Source organism: Macaca fascicularis, chromosome 3 (assembly GCF_037993035.2).
Source record: "Macaca fascicularis isolate 582-1 chromosome 3, T2T-MFA8v1.1".
In the NCBI taxonomy this organism is placed as follows: Eukaryota; Metazoa; Chordata; class Mammalia; order Primates; family Cercopithecidae; genus Macaca; species Macaca fascicularis.
In genome coordinates, this window is record NC_088377.1 from 24,969,784 (window position 1) to 24,997,376 (window position 27,593).

The 27,593-nt window shown below is 36.0% G+C and overlaps 1 non-coding gene across 1 annotated transcript; it reads right to left on the reverse strand.

The window, feature by feature from the left end:
* Positions 1–20,764: 20,764 nt before the first annotated feature.
* LOC123572723 (U4 spliceosomal RNA) lies at positions 20,765–20,905 on the reverse strand. The gene has a single exon (XR_006697255.1). It is a non-coding gene; the product is annotated as a U4 spliceosomal RNA (small nuclear RNA).
* Positions 20,906–27,593: the final 6,688 nt, after the last annotated feature.

Below are 27,593 nucleotides of genomic sequence, written 5' to 3' on the forward strand. Positions count from 1 at the left end.
ATATTTTGGCTGTGTATTCATCAGAGCAGCAGAGCTGCAAATTTTTTTTAATTATTTCATATTTTGCAGAAGTTCACGTGAAACTTTCTAAGATCTTTACAGTCTACTGCTACTGCGAATGACTCTAGAGAAATCCAAGACCAATCTGATTTTTCTTTTCAATTACTTGGATGAACTTTGGGTTCATTATCAAAATGAGGACATATGGAAGTTAAAAAACATAATTTATATTAATTTTAGACATGTATGTACTAAAACTTTTCCATGAAATTTTGATATATTGTTATTACGCTACTGACAAATTACATAAATTTGTTTTACATAGGAAGAGGTTCAAATTTGTTTTCATTATTTTCTTTTTTTTTTTTTTTTTTTTTTTTTTTTTTTTTTTTTTTTTTTTTTTTTTTTTAAATTTATTTATTATTATTATACTTTAAGTTGTAGGGTACATGTGCATAACGTGCAGGTTTGTTACATATGTATACTTGTGCCTTGTTGCTGTGCTGCACCCATCAACTCGTCATTTACATCAGGTATAACTCCCAATGCAATCCCTCCCCCTCCCCCCTCCCCCTTCCCCCCTCCCCCCTCCCCATGATAGGCCCCGGTGTGTGATGTTCCCCTTCCTGAGTCCGAGTGATCTCATTGTTCAGTTCCCACCTATGAGTGAGAACATGCGGTGTTTGGTTTTCTGTTCTTGTGATAGTTTGCTAAGAATGATGGTTTCCAGCTGCATCCATGTCCCTACAAAGGACACAAACTCATCCTTTTTGATGGCTGCATAGTATTCCATGGTGTATATGTGCCACATTTTCTTAATCCAATCTGTCACTGATGGACATTTGGGTTGATTCCAAGTCTTTGCTATTGTGAATAGTGCCGCAATAAACATACGTGTGCATGTGTCTTTATAGCAGCATAATTTATAATCCTTTGGGTATATACCCAGTAATGGGATGGCTGGGTCATATGGTACATCTAGTTCTAGATCCTTGAGGAATCGCCATACTGTTTTCCATAATGGTTGAACTAGTTTACAATCCCACCAACAGTGTAAAAGTGTTCCTATTTCTCCACATCCTCTCCAGCACCTGTTGTTTCCTGACTTTTTAATGATCGCCATTCTAACTGGTGTGAGATGGTATCTCATTGTGGTTTTGATTTGCATTTCTCTGATGGCCAGTGATGATGAGCATTTTTTCATGTGTCTGTTGGCTGTATGAATGTCTTCTTTTGAGAAATGTCTGTTCATATCCTTTGCCCACTTTTTGATGGGGTTGTTTGTTTTTTTCTTGTAAATTTGTTTGAGTTCTTTGTAGGTTCTGGATATTAGCCCTTTGTCAGATGAGTAGATTGCAAAAATTTTCTCCCATTCTGTAGGTTGCCTGTTCACTCTGATGGTAGTTTCTTTTGCTGTGCAGAAGCTCTTTAGTTTAATGAGATCCCATTTGTCAATTTTGGCTTTTGCTGCCATTGCTTTTGGTGTTTTAGACATGAAGTCTTTGCCCATGCCTATGTCCTGAATGGTACTACCTAGGTTTTCCTCTAGGATTTTTATGGTATTAGGTCTAACATTTAAGTCTCTAATCCATCTTGAATTAATTTTCGTATAAGGAGTAAGGAAAGGATCCAGTTTCAGCTTTCTACTTACGGCTAGCCAATTTTCCCAGCACCATTTATTAAATAGGGAATCCTTTCCCCATTTCTTGTTTCTCTCAGGTTTGTCAAAGATCAGATGGCTGTAGATGTGTGGTATTATTTCTGAGGACTCTGTTCTGTTCCATTGGTCTATATCTCTGTTTTGGTACCAGTACCATGCTGTTTTGGTTACTGTAGCTTTGTAGTATAGTTTGAAGTCAGGTAGCGTGATGCCTCCAGCTTTGTTCTTTTGACTTAGGATTGTCTTGGAGATGCGGGCTCTTTTTTGGTTCCATATGAACTTTAAAGCAGTTTTTTCCAATTCTGTGAAGAAACTCGTTGGTAGCTTGATGGGGATGGCATTGAATCTATAAATAACCTTGGGCAGTATGGCCATTTTCACGATATTGATTCTTCCTATCCATGAGCATGGTATGTTCTTCCATTTGTTTGTGTCCTCTTTGATTTCACTGAGCAGTGGTTTGTAGTTCTCCTTGAAGAGGTCCTTTACATCCCTTGTAAGTTGGATTCCTAGGTATTTTATTCTCTTTGAAGCAATTGTGAATGGAAGTTCATTCCTGATTTGGCTCTCTGTTTGTCTGTTACTGGTGTATAAGAATGCTTGTGATTTTTGCACATTAATTTTGTATCCTGAGACTTTGCTGAAATTGCTTATCAGCTTAAGGAGATTTTGGGCTGAGACAATGGGGTTTTCTAAATATACAATCATGTCATCTGCAAACAGGGACAATTTGACTTCTTCTTTTCCTAACTGAATACCCTTGATTTCTTTCTCTTGCCTAATTGCCCTAGCCAGAACTTCCAACACTATGTTGAATAGGAGTGGTGAGAGAGGGCATCCCTGTCTTGTGCCAGTTTTCAAAGGGAATTTTTCCAGTTTTTGCCCATTCAGTATGATATTGGCTGTGGGTTTGTCATAGATAGCTCTTATTATTTTGAGGTACGTTCCATCAATACCGAATTTATTGAGCGTTTTTAGCATGAAGGGCTGTTGAATTTTGTCAAAAGCCTTTTCTGCATCTATTGAGATAATCATGTGGTTCTTGTCTTTGGTTCTGTTTATATGCTGGATTATGTTTATTGATTTGCGAATGTTGAACCAGCCTTGCATCCCAGGGATGAAGCCCACTTGATCATGGTGGATAAGCTTTTTGATGTGTTGCTGAACCCGGTTTGCCAGTATTTTATTGAGGATTTTTGCATCGATGTTCATCAGGGATATTGGTCTAAAATTCTCTTTTTTTGTTGTGTCTCTGCCAGGCTTTGGTATCAGAATGATGTTGGCCTCATAAAATGAGTTAGGGAGGATTCCCTCTTTTTCTATTGATTGGAATAGTTTCAGAAGGAATGGTACCAACTCCTCCTTGTACCTCTGGTAGAATTCAGCTGTGAATCCATCTGGTCCTGGACTTTTTTTGGTTGGTAGGCTATTAATTATTGCCTCAATTTCAGAGCCTACTATTGGTCTATTCAGGGATTCAACTTCTTCCTGGTTTAGTCTTGGAAGAGTGTAAGTGTCCAGGAAATTATCCATTTCTTCTAGATTTTCCAGTTTATTTGCGTAGAGGTGTTTATAGTATTCTCTGATGGTAGTTTGTATTTCTGTGGGGTCGGTGGTGATATCCCCTTTATCATTTTTAATTGCGTAGATTTGATTCTTCTCTCTTTTCTTCTTTATTAGTCTGGCTAGTGGTCTGTCAATTTTGTTGATCTTTTCAAAAAACCAACTCCTAGATTCATTGATTTTTTGGAGAGTTTTTTGTGTCTCTATCTCCTTCAGTTCTGCTCTGATCTTAGTTATTTCTTGCCTTCTGCTAGCTTTCGAATGTGTTTGCTCTTGTTTCTCTAGCTCTTTTAATTGTGATGTTAGAGTGTCAATTTTAGATCTTTCCTGCTTTCTCTTGTGGGCATTTAGTGCTATAAATTTCCCTCTACACACTGCTTTAAATGTGTCCCAGAGATTCTGGTATGTTGTATCTTTGTTCTCATTGGTTTCAAAGAACATCTTTATTTCTGCCTTCATTTCGTTATGTACCCAGTAGTCATTCAGGAGCAGGTTGTTCAGTTTCCATGTAGTTGAGCGGTTTTGATTGAGTTTCTTAGTCCTGAGTTCTAGTTTGATTGCACTGTGGTCTGAGAGACAGTTTGTTATAATTTCTGTTCTTGTACATTTGCTGAGGAGTGCTTTACTTCCAATTACGTGGTCAATTTTGGAGTAAGTACGATGTGGTGCTGAGAAGAATGTATATTCTGTTGATTTGGGGTGGAGAGTTCTGTAGATGTCTATTAGGTCTGCTTGCTGCAGAGATGAGTTCAATTCCTGGATATCCTTGTTAACTTTCTGTCTCGTTGATCTGTCTAATGTTGACAGTGGAGTGTTGAAGTCTCCCATTATTATTGTATGGGAGTCTAAGTCTCTTTGTAAGTCTCTAAGGACTTGCTTTATGAATCTGGGTGCTCCTGTATTGGGTGCATATATATTTAGGATAGTTAGCTCTTCCTGTTGAATTGATCCCTTTACCATTATGTAATGGCCTTCTTTGTCTCTTTTGATCTTTGATGGTTTAAAGTCTGTTTTATCAGAGACTAGTATAGCAACCCCCGCTTTTTTTTGTTCTCCATTTGCTTGGTAAATCTTCCTCCATCCCTTTATTTTGAGCCTATGTATGTCTCTGCGTGTGAGATGGGTCTCCTGAATACAGCAGACTGATGGGTCTTGACTCTTTATCCAGTTTGCCAGTCTGTGTCTTTTAATTGGAGCATTTAGTCCATTTACATTTAAGGTTAAGATTGTTATGTGTGAACTTGATCCTGCCATTATGATATTAACTGGTTATTTTGGTCATTAGTTGATGCAGTTTCTTCCTAGCCTCGATGGTCTTTACATTTTGGCATGTTTTTGCAATGGCTGGTACCGGTTGTTCCTTTCCATGTTGAGTGCTTCCTTCAGGATCTCTTGTAAGGCAGGCCTAGTGGTGACAAAATCTCTAAGCATTTGCTTATCTGTAAAGGATTTTATTTCTCCTTCACTTATGAAACTTAGTTTGGCTGGATATGAAATTCTGGGTTTAAAATTCTTTTCTTTAAGAATGTTGAATATTGGCCCCCACTCTCTTCTGGCTTGGAGAGTTTCTGCCGAGAGATCTGCTGTTAGTCTGATGGGCTTCCCTTTGTGGGTAACCCGACCTTTCTCTCTGGCTGCTCGTAAGATTTTTTCCTTCATTTCAACTTTGGTGAATCTGGCAATTATGTGTCTTGGAGTTGCTCTTCTCGAGGAGTATCTTTGTGGCGTTCTCTGTATTTCCTGGATTTGAATGTTGGCCTGCCCTACTAGGTTGGGGAAGTTCTCCTGGATGATATCCTGAAGAGTGTTTTCCAACTTGGTTCCATTTTCCCCCTCACTTTCAGGCACCCCAATCAGACGTAGATTTGGTCTTTTTACATAATCCCATACTTCTTGCAGGCTTTGTTCATTTCTTTTTCTTCTTTTTTCTTTTGGTTTCTCTTCTCGCTTCATTTCATTCATTTGATCCTCAATCGCTGATACTCTTTCTTCCAGTTGATCGAGTCGGTTACTGAAGCTTGTGCATTTGTCACGTATTTCTCGTGTCATGGTTTTCATCTCTTTCATTTCGTTTAGGACCTTCTCTGCATTAATTACTCTAGCCATCAATTCTTCCACTTTTTTTTCAAGATTTTTAGTTTCTTTGCGCTGGGTACGTAATTCCTCCTTTAGCTCTGAGAAATTTGATGGACTGAAGCCTTCTTCTCTCATCTCGTCAAAGTCATTCTCTGTCCAGCTTTGATCTGTTGCTGGCGATGAGCTGCGCTCCTTTGCCGGGGGAGATGCGCTCTTATTTTTTGAATTTCCAGCTTTTCTGCCCTGCTTTTTCCCCATCTTTGTGGTTTTATCTGCCTCTGGTCTTTGATGATGGTGATGTACTGATGGGGTTTTGGTGTAGGTGTCCTTCCTGTTTGATAGTTTTCCTTCTAACAGTCAGGACCCTCAGCTGTAGGTCTGTTGGAGATTGCTTGAGGTCCACTCCAGACCCTGTTTGCCTGGGTGTCAGCAGCAGAGGCTGCAGAAGATAGAATATTTCTGAACAGCGAGTGTACCTGTCTGATTCTTGCTTTGGAAGCTTCCTCTCAGGGGTGTACTCCACCCTGTGAGGTGTGGGGTATCAGACTGCCCCTAGTGGGGGATGTCTCCCAGTTAGGCTGCTCAGGGGTCAGGGACCCACTTGAGCAGGGAGTCTGTCCCTTCTCAGATCTCAACCTCCGTGTTGGGAGATCCACTGCTCTCTTCAAAGCTGTCAGACAGAGTCGTTTGCGTCTGCAGAGTTTTCTGCTGCTTTTGTTGTTGTATAGTTGTGCCCTGTCCCCAGAGGTGGAGTCTACAGAGACAGGCAGGTTTCCTTGAGCTGCTGTGAGCTCCACCCAGTTCGAGCTTCCCAGCGGCTATGTTTACCTACTTAAGCCTCGGCAATGGCGGGCGCCCCTCCCCCAGCCTCGCTGCTGCCTTGCCGGTAGATCACAGACTGCTGTGCTAGCAATGAGGGAGGCTCTGTGGGTGTGGGACCCTCCCGGCCAGGCGTGGGATATGATCTCCTGGTGTGCCTGTTTGCTTAAAGCGCAGTATTGGGGTGGGAGTTACCCGATTTTCCAGGTGTTGTGTGTCTCAGTTCCCCTGGCTAGGAAAAGGGATTCCCTTCCCCCTTGCGCTTCCCAGGTGAGGCAATGCCTCGCCCTGCTTCAGCTCTCGCTGGTCGGGCTGCAGCAGCTGACCAGCACCGATCCTCCGGCACTCCCCAGTGAGATGAACCCAGTACCTCAGTTGAAAATGCAGAAATCACCGGTCTTCTGTGTCGCTCGCGCTGGGAGTTGGAGACTGGAGCTGTTCCTATTCGGCCATCTTGCTCCGCCCCCTGTTTTCATTATTTTCAAAGTTCCATAAAAAGTAATACGATTTGTTTCTGTTTTTACGATTATAGATCAATTATTTTTGATATAAGATTCTATCTTTCAATTTGTAAACTCATACTTTATTTTCATCTTTCTTGTGCCTTATCTACTTTGCATTCTTGTATGTCTACTTTATAATCTTCCTTTATTAAAGTGATTTTTCTTCCTTTTAAATTTCTTCTATAATATTTAGTTACAATTCTCCTTTGCCAGAACAGCATTTATGTGAAGAGGTTTTTGTTTTTTTTTTTTTTGAGATGTTGTCTCCCTCTGTCGCCCAGGCTGGAGTGCAGTGCAGTGGCTGGATCTCGGCTCACTGTAAGCTCCGCCTCCCGGGTTCCCGCCATTCTCCTGCCTCAGCATCTGGAGTAGCTGGGACTACAGGCGCCGCCACCACGCCTGGCTAATTTCTTTTTCCTTTTTTTTTTTTTTTTTTTTTTGTATTTTTAGTAGAGACGGGGTTTTACCATGTTAGCCGGAATGGTCTCGATCTCCTGACCTCGTGATCTGCCCGCCTCGGCCTCCCAAAGTGCTGGGATTACAGGCGTGAGCCACTGCACCCGGCCGTGAAGAGTTTTTTTTTAAGTAAGTTATCTTTCTTTTAATCTCTTTTCATGTTACAGTGTATGTTTCTCAGGTGATCTAATTCTTGTTAATAACTGATTATTTTATGATGATTCCTCAAGAATGTAAACTCAGAATTATGTATGATCCCGCAATTCCTCTTCTGGGTGTATACTCAAAAGGGTTGAAAGCAGAAAATCAAAGAGATATTTGTACAGAAATATTCATAGCAGCATTATTCACACTAGCCAAAAGGTAGAAACCATAATGTTCATTGAAAGATAAACGGAAACCAAACCTGGTACACACATAAAATGAAATATTATTCTGCCTTTAAAACAAAGAAAATTCTGCTATGTCACAAAATGAATGAATCATGAAGAAATTGTGTTTAGTAAAATAAGTCAGACACAAAATGAGAAATATTACTATGATTCAATTTATAGAAGCAACGTAGAGTGGTCAAATTTGTAGAGAAAGAACATGCAGAGATGGGGAAATGGGACATTTTTGTATAATGAGAATAGAGTTTCAATTGGAATTATAAAAATGTTCTGGAGATGGATAATGATGATAGTTGCACAACAATGTGAGTGTAATGCTACAAAACTGCACTCTTAAACATGATTAAAATGGTAAATTTTATGTTTCATATATTTTATCACAATAAAATAATCATTTATTATTAAATAATTGATTTCCTGGACAAGATATTTCTCAATGAAAAAGTGATGACGGAGAAGACTACCGAGTTTTCCAGGATAACTGATTTACTTTAATTAATTTGTATTCTAGAAGAGTTTCACATTTGTAGGAAATCTTGCAAAGCTAGTTCAATGAGGTCTCATATACCCCATTCCGGTTTCCCCTCTTATTAACATTTTATATTAGCACGATACATTCACTATGCTGTTGATACATTGTGATGAATCAAAGTACATGCTTTTCTTAAATTTCCTCAGTTTTACCTAATGGTCTTTTTCTGCCCAGTATTCTTTCAAGGATATCAAATTACATTTAAGTGATCATGTTTTCTTAGACATTTCTAGACTGTGGCAGTTTCTCATATTTTCCTTGTTTTATGTGACTTGAGAGTTTTGACGAATACTGGTTAGATGTTTTGTAGACTGTTCATCAATTAGAGTTCCTCTGATATTTTCCTCAATATTAGATTGGGATTAGGAGTTCTTGGATGGAAGACCACACAGGTAAAATGCCATTCTGATTACACCATAATAAGGTTGCATGCTATCATGATGACATCACTGATGATGTTAACCTTGGTCACCTGGCTGAGATAGTATTTGTCAGGTTTCTTCACTGTGTAGTTATTTTCTTGAAGCTCCACTTTCCTACAGTGCTCTTTGAAAGAAATCGGGACACACTTAAGGGGTTGAGAATTATGGTCCACGTATTTAAGGATGGTGTATATAAGTACATGTCTTGAAATTCATCTTGTGTAACTGTAATTTTGTACCCTTTGACCAACATCTTCCCATTTCCTATTTCCCCCAACTACTAGTAATACTTTTAATACCTTAAATTTTTATATCATTGTCTATATTCTATCCTGAGATCTTTGAAACCCCTAAATTATTTTAATGCATTGTTTGTGCTGCAGTTTTGCGAATAATAATAAAGGTATAGTGTCATGTACCCATCATTTCAGTTTAATACAGAACAGTTTCACTGCCCTAAGCAATCCCCTATGCTTCACCATTCAAGCCCCCTGTCTTCTTCTCTAAACCCATGGCAAACACTGATTTCTTTTCTGTCTCTATAATTTTCCAGATTTCCACATAAACATAGTTGTGAGATCTAATGTACAATGATGTGGCTATAGTTAACAACACTGTATTTCATATTTGAAATGTATGTATAATCAGGACTTTTGTAAATTATAACTTAATATGCCTTAGAATTGAAGATCAAAAAAAACTCCACTGATTTATTTCTAGTTCTTAAAAATAAGGATATTTTGAGTCAACATTTTAAAATATTTCTTACATTTTAAATTTATTTTTCTCTATTTTAGCAGTTATCAATCCAATCATTTGTGTATTTTTTAGCTCATTCTTTTAGCAGTATTGCTAAACTTGCTTAATTTATTATTTTTAAATCCGTCTTCAAATTTCTGAAGTTAGTTCGACTATTAGTTCAAACTATTTTTCTGTCTTGTTTCTTATTAAAGTACCGACAACCATCATGTTGTTGACCTCTCCAACAACTCACTTTGCACTTAATAGCACTATTTTCTAAATAATTTGATCTGTTACATAGCTTTAAGAACAAGGATATTTAAATGGAATTGAGGGACATTATTCTAACACTGAGATTATGGTTTTAATTCTGTTTTACTTCTTGGCCATTAAAAAAATGTGTCTTTTTCTGAGGCTAGAAACAGTATAATAGGCTAAAAAATGCCTCCCCAAGGTTGGTCTTAAACCATACAACGTGAGACTGCATTACCATACTTAGTAAAAGGAACTCTGTGCCTGTCATTATATTAAGGACCTTGAATGGGGAGTTGACCCTGGATTATCCCAGTGGGCCCAATATAAGCACAAGTGTTCTTGATAAAGGTAGACAAAACTATCAGAGTGTCAAAGAGGAGAGGTGATATAAAGATAAAGAGTGGAGTTATGAGTGATGTGCTTTGAAGATGAAGAAAGGTGTCACAGAACAAAGAATGCAGGTAGCTTTTAGAAGCTAAAAAATGTAAGAAAATGGAATCTAGAGTCTCCGGAGGAAATGCAGTTCTGAGGACACCCTGATATGAACCAATGTGATACATGTCAGACTTCTGTCTTCTAGAACCATAAGATAATAATTTTTTGCTGTTTTAAGCCATTACATTTGTAATCATTTGTTAACAGCAGTAATAGAAAAACAATGTATATGCCATTATTTAATTTTCCATGTTTTCTTATGTAGCATAATAAAAATTGGATCTAATATTTTCTTTCTTTTTTGAAATACACTGTTATATTAAAGAAGACGGTGCACAGGTATTTAAATGTTATTCCTTGTACTTAAATGTAAAAAAATATATAATATATACATACATATATACATATGCATACATCTATGTATGTTATATATGTATATATTCAATTTCTTTTGGTAACTCACTGAAATCCAATTTCCAGGTGCTTTCTAACAAAAATGTGTCATAAAATTAGTAAATGCCTGGAAGAGTCTTGGAAGAAGAGCATCAAACTGTCTTCTTTTATAATGACATTAGCTCTTAAAATAATTAGAGAGAAGCTAAACATGGGAGCATTTTAAAAACATGATATTTTTTAAAAATCTGCCCTCTAAATTTAGAAAAATAATATATATGGACTAGGCATTGAAGAACATAATGGTGCAATACATTCATAACATGATTTTCTACTTGCAGTTCTTCCAAATTGTAAATTCATGTTTCACTGTATTAATTAACATTTCAACAGAAAATGTGTTCAAATGTATTTTGTTACCCACAAATCTTATTAATTTGAATGTGTTTAGATGAGATATGCTACCTAGGAAAGAGTCATCTAGCATAAGCAAGTTGACAGCAGTAGATTTTGTAAATCTTGGACAATTTATCTAAATGTTCACATCACAGCAAGTGTCCCCACTGATAAATTCCTTTTCAATTCCTATTTTGCCACATGGCTATATTCTTATTCTTACAATAAAGTAAGATATTTATTTTCATGAATCAATATTTTATATATATGTGTGTGTGTGTGTGTGTGTGTGTGTGTGTGTAATGATTTGAATGCAATTGACTGTCATCTCATGTTTGATCTTAACCTATAATTTTTGTGAGTATCTATATGGTAGTATATTGTCCGTGGTACCTTATTCACAAGAACTGCATGAAATATTTCACATTCTTAAATTTGTTCTTCTGGATTTCTGGCAACATTTATATTGTATCCTCCATTAGATAAGGTTATCTGACTTTGGAAAATAGAACCACCTTTTAGGAAGTTCTAGTAAAAGAGTGAGAAGTTATTAAAAGAATATAATAGTTTTTCATGGGTCCAAATTGAGAAATTAATAACCATTAAAAAGAATATATGTACAGTGATGTCTCACTTAAAAACAGAATACACTCTGAGAAGTGTCTCATGAGGTGATTTTTATCATTGTGCTAATATCACAGAGTATACTTACACAAACTTAGATGGTAGGGCCTACAACAATCCAAGCTATGTGTTATATTCCTTTTCTTTTAGGTTACAAATCTGTATGGCATGTGATTCTACTGAATACTATAGGCAGTTGTAATGCAGTGATAAGTATTTGTGTATCCAAACATATATAAACATAGAGAATGCAGAGTAAAAATAGAATATTATTATCTTATAAAACCATTATGGTATACAAGGTCCATTGTTGAATGAAATGTCATCTGACGGATGACTGTATATATATTGCAAATATGTAACTAATAACATAAAGTATAAGGGCTTATCAAAGCCTTTTTTGAAAAACATTCATTGATCAGGTCACTTAAAAAAAGCCATCTAAAATTCCATGTATCTTTTCTAAAAATTCTCATTCTCAGGTAAAAAAGTCCCACTGGTCCATCATGGACATTATGGAAAACTGGCAAATACGCTTCTTCTGTTACTATGTGTGTACTGGGGTTGGGTGAAGGGTGTGGCGTCCTCACTGACTGTTTCAAACAAATCACGTGGAAATAGAAAGAAAAAAAAACCCATAAAAGAATAGTTCTAAAAGAAAGAACAATAGCATTATGATGTATCTACTAGGTATACATTCAAGATTTGTTGATTCTTAAAACTGAGCTCTCTGGTAACTCACCTAAAAAGGTGTTGAATTTCATTCAAACTTGATAGTGTTCTTTTACTTAATTTCCCATTCTTTATCCTTTGGTAATCTTGTTTTTTACTTTCTAATATCTTGAGCTGCTTCATGGAAAAAGCCAATGAAAATGAACTATTCCCCTTAAACCTCATTTTATGTAATCTCATCTTTTCTGCTTGCCAGAGATGAATTTTCCTTGTAGATATTTCTTCATTCTCAGCCACTAGACTGATGTTATTTTTCCCCAGGTAATTTTGCTACCTAATTTACTTTACATATATGTAAAACTATCTTATAGATGATTGAATAATAAATTACTATAATCCCATTCTTTAGCATCTCTTCCTACTAGGTCTATTCAGTCACTTCATCATAGTAGCTTCTTTTAAGGACAAGGAAAGTAGAGGAAAATTACTGTAGAAAGTGATTGCATGTAATTTTCTTCTTGGGATTCTTTGCTAAGTTGAAATTTAGATGTATATGTTACAAATTCTGTATTCATGATTCTACTGCACCTACCCTATTTTCACCTAAGGAAATTAGTTTCCCTTAGTTTTACCTGCCAACTAGTTCTGGAAGGTACCAATATTCCAATTTATGCATACTCAAAACAAGTCTTCGGCATCTTTTAATTCAGAGCTCTTCTTCTTCTTCTCATTACTTTCTGTCTCTGGCCCTTGTGAGACTGATAGGTTGCATTGTGAGACTGATAGGTTGCAATGCCCAAAGAGTGCTGTAGTGAATATGCACTTTTATATACATTTATACTTCACCCCAAGAATAGGCCAAAAAATCCCTAATTGCTTTTACAAATATTGAAATTACTTCATTTAATAAGCCAATATTCAAGACTTTTCTTTAGCTAAAAGAAATAGCAGTGAAAAATAACATTCAAGTACTGCACAGTGTGAAACACATCACAAGTCCCTTTGCAGGCCACCTCTTGGCAGGCTTTTAGTATTTCTCCACTTGGCAAAGGAGAACTCACCCACCCCTCATGCCACCATCACTGAGAGTCGAAGGTCTTTCTGGCCATCCTTTAGAATGGGGGCCAAACTAACTGTACACCAGAAGAAGGAAGAAGGTCTTTTTTTTTCTTCTCTCTCTAGCCTGTGGTCTCCTTCCCACAGCAGGATTTTAGGTAATAAATTTTCATATTCCACAGAAGACTGTCTGTTGGGGAATCGATACCTTCAGGGAAACAACCCACAGTTACCCAAAGAAATGTAGTCAATTCTGATGACCCCAAAAAGGACAATCATCAGTAAGACATTTCTCAAACTGGGCTATTTAAAATATGTCAGGTAAGATTTAACATATAATCTTACTTACCAAAAGTAAATATATATTTTATATAATCCTTCCTCTAGATTAAATAAAAATCCTTTTTGCTGTATTTTCAATACTTCCTATCCAAGCTTGGTATATGCAATGAGTTGTACAAATGCATTCATACCATCGAAACACAGTATAGTTTATAAGAATATGATAATATAAATCAACATTGAAAAATAATACATGGTTTCTAAAAGAATATTATGTGCAGAAGCAGAGTTCTGCTACGAGTTTACCAAACAGAAAAATCAGCTTATTAGTTTAAATATTTGCATTTTCATTATTTTATTTTACTCAAACTTTTCAAAAGAGCAATGTGTACTATGTCTTTCACAATTGTATCTGAAAAGCTAAAGCATATAGCTAAGTTTTAGAATGAGAGTAACAAATATATTTTTAATTCCTCTGTAGATTCTCATCAAATATTTGGCATTGAGAATTAAACAATTCATTTTCCTATGCACTAAAAATCTAAAAATGAAGAGAATAAGGCAATAGTCAAAATTTCCCAACAAGTAGCAATTTATACATAATGTAGTATAAATACTACATTAAATATTGTAATACAAAATATTTTAGGAGTCTACTTTAGGAATTCCTGTGGAACGTTCTTAGACATACCTTAAGTTCATTTTAGGATTCAGACACATCTGAGAGGACTGTTCTTTAGTCTCCTTTCAGGGAGAACTCAGGAGTTTTCTAAGAAAAAGGAAAATAGAGTGAAGAAATTTTGAAGAGTTCATGATGGCTGCCTCTTGCCAGTTTGGATGCTTTCATTATGCCTAAGTTTTAAGGACAAACACTGCAAATCAATGTCAAACCAAAGGAGATGTTTTATTAATGACATATAACAAAGGTTATTAGATTAGGAGGGTGTTAAGGTTTTAATCTGTTGAAATTTGCATGATTGAGGTGAGCTGTTCCTAAGAGAGAGCACAGCCAATGTGAAGTGTCAGCAGAGGCAATGGTGGTTTCATCAATTTTCAAGACATACATGCATACAGTGATGGGGAGAGTAGGCAAGTATAACACCTGAGAAATTTGCACAGTACACAGGCTCTGGCCTCATATCAATTGGACCCATATCCTGGATCCATAACTTATTGTCAGTATGATCTTGAATAAGCCCCAATTTTTTTTATCTATACAGTAATGTAAATTATTGATAGAACTTGTATCTCAGAGCTGTTATTAGGAGATTCTGGCAAAGTATTGAACACAGTGACCGATGCACAGTAAGTATAGTAAGTTCTCTGCAAATGTTTTGTCATTAATTTTTCTCCATTTCCACCAGTGCCCTTGGACAAGTCAGTGTCATTGTGACAGTGACTAGTGTTGTCAACATTGGTGTTGCATCAAATGATAAACATCTGTTCAAAATTTAATGACTTTGGGCCTTCACCAACATGCCTTCACAGAGGTCTGGGTTGCAGATGTAATTGTGGCAACTGAGATCACAATAAGAAGGGCAGAGAAAGAAACAAGTAAAAGTAAAGGGAGTAATTCTTCAATTCAAACATACTACTTCCTTCAGAGGTCTAATCCAATGTATGTTATATTTGTGTTTTTATTTGTTTATTTTCAAAACTAACATTTTGCCCAAAAACACATATACTATTTTTGCCTCTGTTTCTTAGTTTATCATTTGACTCTATTTGAGATTAAGAAGTTTGTTTTTTAATTTAAGGATACATAATAGTTGTATATATTTATAAAATATATACTATATTTTGGTAGAAGTATAAAATGTGTAATGATCAAATCAGGGTAATTGGGATATCTGTCACTGTAAACATTTATCTTTTTGGGGGGAAACATCTCAAATCCTCTCTTAGATATTATGAAATATACAATAAATTATTATTAACTATGGTTGCTCAATGGTGCTAACATAGATGTCACCCCAATTTCTATATAAATTTAGAATGTGTAATATAAGATGCCATTAAGTCCTCTTACTTGAGGACTAGTTACTGCTTCTCTTGAGAAAATGTATGTAATGGGGCCTATCTGCTTGCGTATATAAAAGGGTAAAATTGCCAACAAAAAGTACAGACAAGACGAATTCACAGCTGAATTCTATTAGACATTTTAAAAAGAATGGATACCAATCCTGTTGATACTATTCTATAAGACAGAGAAAGACGAAATCTTTCTAATATCATTCTATGAAGTCAGTATTACCCTAACACCAAAACCAGGAAAGGACAAAACAAAAAAAGAATACCAATATCCTTGATGAATATAGATGGAAAAATCTTTAAGAAAATACCAGCTAACTGAATCCAACAGCATATCAAAAAGATAATCCACCATTATCAAGTGGGTTTCACACCAGGGAACCCATAGTCAGCAAAACGGCATGGTACTGGTATAAAAATAGGCACATAGACATAAATCAATGGAACAGAATAGGGAACCCAGAAATAAACCCAAATACTTACAGCCAACTGCTCTTCGACAAGGCAAACAAAGACATAAAGTGGGGAAACAACACCCTATTCAACAAATGGTACTGGAATAATTAGAAAGTCACATGTAGAAGGACAAAACTGGATCCTCATTTCTCACCTTACATAAAAATCAACTCAAGATGGATCAAGGACTTAAATCTAAGATCTGAAACCATAAAAATTCTAGAAGATAACATTGGAAAAATCCTTCTAGACATTGGATTAGGCAAAGACTTCATGACCAAGAACCCAAAAGCAAATGCAACAAAACTAAAAATAAATGGATGAGGCTTAATTAAACTAAAAGGCTTCCGCACAGCACAAGAAACAATCAGCAGAGTAAACAGACAACCCACGTATTGGGAGAAAATCTTGGCAATCTATACATCTGATAAAGAACTAATATCCAGAATGCAAAGTAACTCAAATCAGCAAGATAAAAACAATCTTATCATAAAGTGGGTAAAGGACATGAACAGACAATTCTCAAAAGAAGATACACAAATGGCAACAAACATATGAAAAAATGCTCACCATCACTAATGATCAAAGAAATGCAAGTCAAAACCACAATGCAAGCCGGGTGCAGTGGCTCACACTTGTAATCCCAGCACTTTGGAAAGCCCAGGTGGGTGGATCTTTTGAGGTCAGGATTTCGAGACCAGACTGGCCAACATGGTGAAACCTAATCTCTACTAAAAATACAAAAATTATCTGGGTGTGGTGTCTCATACCTGTAATTCCAGCTACTTGGGAGCCTGAGGCAGAAGAACTGATTGAACCCAGGAGGCGGACATCACATCACTGCACTCCACCTTGGGTGACAGAGGGAGGCTCCGTGTCAAAAAAAGAAACCAACAGGCTGGGCGCGGTGGCTCACGCCTGTAATTTCAGCACTTTGGCAGGCTGAGACGGGCGGATCATGAGGTCAGAGGTTAGGAGTTCGAGACTATCCTGGCTAACACCATGAAACCCCGTCTCTACTAAAAATACAAAAGCAAAATGAGCCGGGCGTGGTTGCGGCGCCTGTAGTCTCAGCTACTCCGGAGGCTGAGGCAGGGGAATGGCGGGAACCCGGGAGGCGGAGCTTGCAGTGAGCCTAGATCGCCCCACTGGACTCCAGCCTGGGCGACAGAGCAAGACTCCGTCTCAAAAAAAAAAAAAAAGAAAAGAAAAGAAACCAACAATGCAATATTACCTTACTCCTGAAAGAATGACCATAAGAAAAAAAAAAATTTTTTTTTTTAAATAGTAGATGTTGGTGGGGATGTGGTGAAAAGGGAGCACTTTTACACTGCCTGTGGGAATGTAAAGTAGTACAAACACTATGGAAAACAGTGTGTAGATTTCTTTAAGAACGAAAAACAGAACTACCATTTGATTCAGCAATCCCTCTCCTGGGTACCTACCCACAGGAAAAGAAGTCATTATACAAAAAAGATACTTGCACACACATGTTTATAGCAGCACAATTCATAATTGTAAAAGTATAGAAGTAAGCCAAATGCCCATTAATCAACAAGTGTTATATAAGATGGAAATATATATATATTTATATATATTTATATCATATTTATATATATATATTAAAAATGGAATACTACTCAGCTACAAAAAGGAATGAAATAATGGCATTCACAGCAATCTGGCTGGAATTGGAGACCATTATTCTAAGTGAAGTAACTCAGGAATGGAATACCAAAGATCGTATATTCTCACTCACAAGTGGGAGCTGAGCTTTGAGGATGCAAAGGCATACGAATGATACAGTGGATTTTGTGGACTCTGGGAAAAGAGAGGGAGGGAAGTGAGGGATAAAACACTGCTAATTGGAGACAGTGTACATTGCTTGGGTGATGGGTGCACCAAAATCTCAGAAATCACCACTAGAAAACTTACTTATGTAACCATACACCACCTCTTTCCAAAAAACCCGCTGAATTTTTTTAAAAAAGAATGTTTTGTGTAAACAGTTCTTAGAGGAGTATTAAAAATCAAATAGTTATGAGTCTCATGATAAACATCTTTCTATTTTAAAATGTCAAATACTTCAAAGTTTTAAAAGTACTTTATAACTCAAAAATCATTTTTTCAAATATTAAATATATTGTGAGAAATGAGATAGTTATTATAATTCTAGAAATTTAAAACACAGAAACATTTGCAGGTAAGACTTTTTAAGTTGAGTATAGTATTTGGCAATAGGATGAGAAATAAAGTGATGGAAAGTTATAGGACACAGAATAGAGAAAAGTTTAATAAATTTTTAGGAGGGTTAGATAACTCACTAAAATAAAGTATCAAATAACAAGTAGTACAGAAAGATTATTTAGGTATCAATACGTTTTCAACTTTAAAAATGGCTTCTATACTCCAGATGAGAATGCGATCTGGCTTAATCCGTGGTTTTAGCCTTGTAATACCCTGAACAGAGAAGCGGTTACATGCTGCCTGACTTCCGATCTATAAAAACTGTGAAATAATAAATGGGGGTGTTGTTATAACTCAAGAAAAATAAATCCTAGAATTTAAACAAATGAAAATATGACATTTTAAATAGTAGATTTTATTTAAAAGAAGTCGTAATTGTTAATTTCAATTGGTAGACTTGTAGCGAATGCACATATATTTTACTTAAAGTTTTGCAGTTATGTAGTCTATTTTCAAACTTTGAGTACAATTTTCAAGGTGGAAAAAATGTAACTGATCAGTAATGACTAGCACTCATATTTACTTAGTTAAATGGGTGCTTATTTTGAGATTTTAAAACATATATTTCAAAAAAAAGGATGAATTAGCAACTTTTTAAATTTTTCTTAAATATTTTAAAATATGATTGACCTGTACTTTTCATAACTTCATTGTATTTTATAAGGAAGATAGTTAAATATAAATAAACTCTGAAATAAGTTTATGCTCACATCCATTAAATCAGACTACCCATTTTTAAAAATATATATATATTCATTACTTTTATTTGTGCAGTCTTGCAAATTTGAGTTAATATAATAAAATTATATCTTAAGATATCATCTAAAACATTTTAAATGCTTCTAAAAATGTTTAACAAGATTCTACTTCTAAATACATTCATTCATCTATTCATTGGACAGATATTTCTTAGGAACCTGTTATATACCAGGACTGCTTTTAGAAGCTGGAACTATGTATAGCAGAGTATAGAAACAAACCCCTGCTTTCACTGAGTTTACAATGTAGTGAGATAGATAATAAACAATTAACAAATTAAGAAGTACAGTTTTTCAGGAGTTAAAGTTGTTGTGGAAAAAACAAATCAGACTAAGATGAAGAGAGTGAAGGCAGCTATTAATGACAGGTGGTCCTTAAGTCTTCTCTGAGGAGATCATATTTTAAGAAAAGAACTGAATAAGTCAAAGAACTCATGTACATGCAAGTGCATTATTTGTGAGACTTAACCCATACAATAGAGCGTATTGTTACTTTCCTGATGCACAGATTTTAAAATTGATTGAAATAACTTTGGAACATACAAGGTCTAAAGTTCAAGGACAGGTAGACTAGTTCTTAGCTAAAGGTTCTTCCTGCTAAAATTATTTTCCTGTCCAGCTGAGCTTACTTTTAAACAAACAAGCAAACAGAAAGCTAAATACATGAGGCTGATTTTTATTTTAAAAATATTGAAGTTTGGAAGTGGTTAATGGAATTATTATCAATAAAACAAACACTCAAATCTGTTTTCATTTTGGTGCCTTTGTACTTTTTCTAGGTTTGGATTAGTTGAAATAATAATTTGTATTTTAATCAAATTTCATATTAGTAATAGATATCTTGGTCCACAACAAAATTGGAATTAGGATTTTCACATGAAATTATTTCATGATTTTAATCTAATGTTTGATTTGATTTGATTGGCTGCATATCCTTTTTTTCTTTGCTTAAACACATCTTGATTCCAAATTTCAGCTTTCACATTAAAAAAATACCAAAATATAATTTTCATGTCAGCTTAAAGAGCACAACTAATATCTGAAATTTAAAAATCCAAATAACAAAAGATAGTATTCATTAAAAAAATTCCAACACCAATCGACCTTAGCCTGCTCTGTTTGATAAGTAACTTGTATACAAGTTTACAAAGAAAACATTAATGTATATTTTAGACTGAATGATTGTCAGAATACAGAGACATTCCATTGGCAGAAATGAAAGTCATCAGGTTTGGTGACTTAACAATAAAACAAAAATGTCATAACAACAAGCATTTCTTGCAATTTTTCATTGTGCTAGCATGTTTATAAAATCATTTCATGCTTTCCTCCATATGGTTCTAATAATAAATTTATGAGAGGTACTCTAATTATTTTCATTTCATTGATGAAAAACTAGTGATCTAGAAATGCTGATAACATGCCAGAGATCAAATAAGTAATTCATGGCCAAGCTGGGCTTCCAACCAAGGTAGTCTCTCTCCAAAGCCTGTGGAAAATGGTTTCTCTTGATGCCAGAATGAGAAAGTATTTGTGAGAAAAAAGGCATGTGTACAAATCAGTGGAAGAGCCAGAAATCACAATGAAAAAGAAAAAAGAGTGGGGGAGGCCTGGAATTAAATAATTTGTCTATTATAGTTGTAATATGGTTGTATATTGCCTTGTGGGTCAGTAAATATGAAACAAAAAAACGCAAAAGAATTCGACTTGTAAGGGTCTTAGACATGTAAGGGTCTGAAGGCTTGTAATTTGACTTGTAAGGGTCTTAGAACTGCTTATTGCACCGCCGTTAATTATACAGCTTAGACTTGTAAGGGTCTTAGAACTGCCTATTGCACCATCGTTAATTACACAGCTGGGCAAGTTAAATGGAGGCGGTTTGTAAAATTAAGTGACCGTACATTCAATACAAATTTAGATGTAAAGTCCTTTACATGGACCTAAGTTTTTTGTTTGTTTTCGTTTCTTTCATTTTTTTACACAAAGATGCTTCATTCTCTGTAGAGACTGTCGAAAATTGCCAATGTTGACCATATTTTAAGTCGTCATGGCCGGGTATTGGGAAAGGTTTTGAATTAGCAATACTTGTGCCTCAGATAAGCCTCATCAGCTACAATATTTCCACTGTGCAAAGCTGGAGCTAAGTTTTTGCACAGTATAATCACCTAGTAGCCAAATGGAAGAGGATAAGGAAAACTTTAAAATCTATAATTAGGGGTCTTTCGTTTGTATCTCTAAGGAAAAATTGGAAATAAGAGAACTAGGACAAAACAACACTAATTGGGATTTTCCCCAGATGTTCTTTTTATTCCAGGAACTGGCATGAACTCCTTGAGAGTTGAAAACAAGTTTTTCTCAAAGCTTAAAATAGCAAATAACAATAATGTAGGTAAGGATCATTCTAAAGTACTCTATACTACTTCCATCATGGCTTCACGAGAACAGGAGAAGAAAACTGATTAACATTAAGATTCTAGAACCTAGAACAGCAGCTCACAAATCTTTTGGTGTCAGAATCCCTTTATATCCTTAAATATTATGAATGAATCCACATGTCATTTTTGTGTATAGCTGTCAAAATGTATGGTATTAGGAATTCAAACTTAGCAATATTTAAACTTATTCTATTCCAGTTATTCATTAACTATAATTACACATGATAGCAAAAATAACTTATTTAAAAGATTAGACTTTCCCAAACAAAAATGTTTATTGAGAAATAGTGGCTTTATATTATATTTTTGTGCATCTCTTTAATGTCTGGCTTACTAGAAGGCAGCTGGATTCTCATATCTGTCTTTATATACAATCTTTTGTGATATAATGTATCATTTAGCTCCTGGAAGACTTCACTAGAAGACTTTATACTCTTGAGATGTGGAAAGTGGAAAAAGTAGATATCATAATATTATTATGATTTTTCTTTTTTTTTTTTTTTTGAGACGGAGTCTGGCCCTGTCGCCCAGGCTGGAGTGCAGTGGCCGGATCTCAGCTCACTGCAAGCTCCGCCTCCCGGGTTTACGCCATTCTCCTGCCTCAGCCTCCCGAGTAGCTGGGACTACAGGCGCCCGCCACGTCGCCCGGCTAGTTTTTTGTATTTTTTTTAGTAGAGATGGGGTTTCACTGTGTTAGCCAGGATGGTCTCGATCTCCTGACCTCATGATCCGCCCATCTCGGCCTCCCAAAGTGCTGGGATTACAGGCTTGAGCCACTGCGCCCGGCCGATTTTTCTAAAATCTCTAGGACCCCTGTATTGTAACATGGTTCACACTTTGAGAATTGCTTGTCTGGAACAATGCCCCAGCAGAGAGTAGCTGTTAAAGGAATGCTTTTGAATTAATGAATGTAAATCTCGTTGCAACTTGCTGTAAAAATTTGTCCTTAAATTGCATTCCCTGTCATCTTGGGAAATAATCAATTAGACAAGTTCCTGTATTTAGACTGCCACGTTCATTAAGTCCTCAGGCTTAGAAGTCTTTGAGAGCATTGACTAACGTCTGCTGTAATAATCTGGATCTTAGGGCAAGAGAACGTGGCTACAGCGAAACGTAAGTGAGATCAAACTTCAACACAAATATCCAGGAAGGACTATCACAGCTAAAATGCTCTTTGAACTCTTAATAATAAAACCAGTTAGGGTTCTATCATACAGAATGTAACCCCCAAACACATCAAAAATCTTACATTAATATAAAGAATTTTGTATTGACAATATACTATATTATGGTGATTCTAGATAGATGCTATATTAAAGTGTGAGATAAATATAGATATATTTAAATCATAAACATGTATGCATACATAAATTCTAGCTGTGCTTAAATAAATTAAATTAAGGTAAAATTATTATAAAAATATTATTTAAGATTCCAGACCAAAAGCAAGATTATCATATAGAATCCTTATGAACTTTCTGTTTAAAAATAATGACTTTTTGTTGTGCCATTTACCTTTTTCAATGTAATCTCTTCACTAATATAAAATACCAAAATCTTAATGTCTCATATATCCTGGGAAAGGTTCTTTACTACTTTAACCTTTTCAATATTTTGTAATATGATTGTCATACCTTTCTACTTCACTTATAGTTTACCACCTTGGTGAACTGTGGGGAAGAAATTAGATTGTCAAGGAAAAAAAAAAATTACAAAATGCTAAAGATAAAAGGCATCAGCTCTAAATATTAAATTGTCTTATTTGATTCATCTTGTAAAAGACTATTAATAATTTTGCTGGTCATATTTTGGGAGAGACTTTGTGCTAAATAAAGATAACTCTGATATATAATTTAGTGGAATACACACATGTATAAGGGTTTGTGGGTGTATGTGTTTGGATGTGTGTAAGAAAATAGCACTTTATAGAAGAAGGACTATGTTTTATTTGATTGTCAGGCTTGTGCAATAATCTCAAAGCAATAATTCAAATTTAAATTTACAGAAGAGCAGGCAAAATTGCTAGGGTGAAGAAACTGAATCTAAGCCTATCCATTCATGGTCAGGGGGATGGATGGATGTGGTCTGTAAAGACCAAAAGACAGCTATATTTGGCTAAATAAAAAAGAGAAAGTGAGCATGGGTGGTAAATATTACACTTCAGAAAATAATAATGTAACATTTATATTCATTGCTGAGAAAAGGCTGATATAGTTAGATCAGATAATTTGAAAAAGAGGGCTTGGTTTGAAAGCTTAACACTGGGCTGAAAAGAAGAGAAATGGAGTGGTAGGAAAAGCTGCTCTGTAAGACTAATGCTTCACTTACATCCAAACTCATGGGTTACAATAATATCAGGCAAAGAAAACCTGCACATCTTGCTGGCTCATAAATGCATTTACTTGCACTCTGCGTTCTCTCTTTCTCTATATACATTTGCAGATGTATGTATCCATCTTCATTAAAACTCAATCAAGCAGAACATTTGTATTTCTAGCTGAAAAGCAGTTTTCATGTCTTGGTAAGTAAACTACTTTATTGTGTGCATATTATTGCAATGTAACTCAGAGAATGGCATTAGATAAGACATTTCTTTCTGTTTTGTTTAATCCAAGAGATTTTAATGAAAAGGTGAACTAAAATGGAAAAGTATTAAGACTTAACAGAAAAATTACTTCCCCTTAGAAACTTGGATAACTAAAGCATGAGAAGCCAGAGCTTTCTGAAACCTATGAGCATTCCAGAGCATTTTTTTTTTTTTTTTTGAGACGGAGTCTCGCTCTGTTGCCCAGGCTGGAGTGCAGTGGCGCGATCTCGGCTCACTGCAAGCTCCACCCCCCAAGTTCACGCCATTCTCCTCCCTCAGCCTCCATTCTCCTCCCTCAGCCTCCGGAGTAGCTGGGACTACAGGCGCCCGCCACCGCGCCCGGCTAGTTTTTTGTATTTTTAGTAGAGACGGGGTTTCACTGTGTTAGCCAGGATGGTCTCGATCTCCTGACCTTGTGATCCGCCCGCCTCGGCCTCCCAAAGTGCTAGGATTACAGGCGTGAGCCACCACGCCCGGCCTCCAGAGCATTTTAAAAAAATTATCAGATAAATAATGAGCATTTCTAAAAGAATAAGCATTTTCTAAAAAATAAAAATAAATAAACCACACTTATTTGTATCTACACTAAAATATAGTAATGTAAAGAAAGTTTACTTGTGTACTCCTTTGTTAATCCACAAAAATGCAAGTAAATTATAATCACTTTAATACATGTTAAAATATGAATACAGATTTTTCTTTGTACATTTTGTCATATGAATATTCAGTTACATATTTGTATTAAATGTATGTATATTAAGTATATATTTCATCATATATGGAGTATAGAACATTTAGTCTTTTCATGCATAAATCACCGTTAAAATAAGTTGAACCGTAAAGATATTATCTGGTCCAGATACTGAAGCACAGGTATCTATCTTTAAAAAAAAAAAAAACAACCAACTAGTTGAATTTTATAGGAATAATAACAAGTAAACAAAGAAAATATGTGTTACCAAAACCACTACACTCAGGATACTTCATCTCAGTTCTACCCTCAATGCTACCTCTTCCAACCATCTTCACTTTCTTTTTATCCTGCAGCTTTATGCTACATCTGGACTAATCATCCACTTGCTAGTCCCCTCAGCTAATATTTGAAGATAAATCTTAGTAAGGTAACACATTATTATAATAATCACAGAGTAATTATTTTATCATCATTTATTTACTTTTATCCTTTTTATTAAAAAGAGATAATTCATAAAATGAGTCACTTGTAAATTAAAATATGTTGAATATTAGCAAAATTTTGTGAAGAGCAAACAGGCCTTAAAGATAAGTTTGCAGGCCAGGCACGGTGGCTCATGCCTGTAATCCCAGCACTTTGGGAGGCCGAGGCCAGTGGATCACGAGGTTGGGAGATCGAGACCATCTTGGTTAACATGGTAAAACCCCATCTCTACTAAAAAAAAAAAAAAAAAATTAGACGGGCATGGTGGCGGGTGCCTGTAGTCCCAGCTACTCGGGAGGCTGAGGCAGGAGAATGGCATGAACCCAGGAGGCAGAGCTTGTAGTGAGCTGAGATCGCACCACTGCACTCCAGCCTGGGCGACAGAGCGTGACTCCATCTCAAAAAAAAAAAAAAAAAAGTTTGAGGAAGGCTGTCAGAAGGTAAAATACAAAGCCACGCTTTCCCAGACGGCACATCAATTTCACAACACAAGGAAAAACTATTCTCTATGAGAAATCCAAGAACCAGTTGAGAGGGTTCTGCACCATAGCGCACAAAACCAGCCGCATAGAAGCTGGTAGGAAAATTTGAAGCACCCTCGCACCGTTATCTTTCCCCATTGCATAACATCACCATGTGAAGAAAAACCCTAGATCAAAGTCTCTCCCTGCAGAAAAAAAAAAAAAGGAAAGGAGTGGAGCATATGTCCAATGTTCTGACTTTCTGGAGGCTGACCAAGTGATACTGACAGAACATGATCTCAGGTTGGGGGCTGCAGAGACCAAAGATGGTGATTTTTAATAGCATATATTCATTTATCAGAGCCCTTTTCTCTCACTCTGCACAGATCTACCTTGCAGAAACCTCCTTGTTTCAGTTTCTCCCTGGAGTGGGAAAGAGTTTGGATGATGTAACCAACATTCCACATTTTGCGGGGTTGACCAAGGAATGGGCTTCTGTTTTGCCAGTCTCAGAGTGCTAATGAGATCAAGTATACTCTGCATGACTGGGGAACACCGAAAAGAGCAACAGCTTATAGTGTGCACTTATCTCTTACAGCCTGTCCCTCAGCACAGTGCCACATGATTGGGAAGAAACCTCACTTCCCAGCTTATCCTAGGGGAGGGAAAGCATTGGACTTGGCATGCAACATTCCAATTTTTCAGGGAGCTGCATCAAGGACTGGCTTCTGTCTCAACTATCTGGGAACACTGGTAGGACCTGGCATACTCTAGACACCTGAACGCTGCTAAGAACAGGGCAAAAGTTTAGGCTAGTACAAACTCACCCATCAGAGGCCTACTCCCAGCTCAGCATAACATAGTCAAGAAGTCTCCCAGTGACTGGCTTATCTCTGGGGAGAGAAAGATATGACTAACACATTTGTCAAATTTAAAACTTTTTAGGTGGTTGCCTGAGGGAATGAACTCAGTCTCACCTGTCTCAGAGCATAGATGGATTCTGACATACTGTAGACGCCTGGGGGGCACTGATAACAGAAAAATGAGTTTCTGCAATGCTGCTATTCCAGAAGGCACATGGTACGGCCGACAGATGCCAGAGGAAGCAAGAAATTATACATTTCTTAAAAAAAGAAAGCAGAAAATCATGTTCGAAATGTACATGCACAAGTCCACAGGGGATGCAAACACAGGGAGGTCTTAAAGACCCCATGAATCTCTGGCGAGGCTAATGATGAGTGCCTTCTCCTATATGAGGCCCCATTGGGAGGACTTGGACAGGAGGCCGTTTTTCTTATCATCTGTAGATACCAAAACAAGGAGTGAATAAAAATAAAGTAATAAGGAAACATGATCCACACAAAGGAACAAATGAGTTACTCAGGGTGAAACAAAAGAATGCTAAACATCAACACAAAAGCACATGAAAGCACAAACAAGCTGATAAAGGAAAATAGGCAGTACAAAATGTTATCATACTGTAAAAGTATGTAAATTACTTTTAATCCTAGTATACAAATTAAATTATTAATGTATAAAAATAAAAATAAAGAGTGCTAAGGGATAAAACATATAAGCATATGTAACATGTGACATAAATGCAATAAAATGTAGAGCAGGAAGTGTAAAAGTGTAAAGGTTTTGTATGCCATTAAAGATGTTATTATCTCCTTAAGTATACTGTTATAACTATACAATGTTTTGTGTAAATCTATGATAATCATTTTAAAAACTTAGATAAGATACACAAAAGAAAATGAGAAAGGAATCAAATTATATTGCTGCAGAAAATTAACTAAAAACAAAGAAAGATAGCAAGAGAGGGAAAGGGGACAGAAGTACAAGGCAGACAGAAAATAATTAACACTTTAATAGCAACATTAAGTACTTTTCTAACAATATTTACTTCACACGTAAATGTATTAAACTCCTCAACTCAAAGGCATAGAATAGTTAAATGCATTTTAAAAACATACAAACAAACAAAAAAACAGGAACCAAATATATGCTGTGTACAAGGAGCTCAGTGTAGATTTAAGGACAGCCATAGGCTAAAAGTGAAGGAATGGAAAAACTAGTCCATGCAAATGGTAATCTAAAGAGAACAGAGGCAGCTGTATTTATATTAGACAAAATAGACTTAAAGTCAACAAATATCATAAGA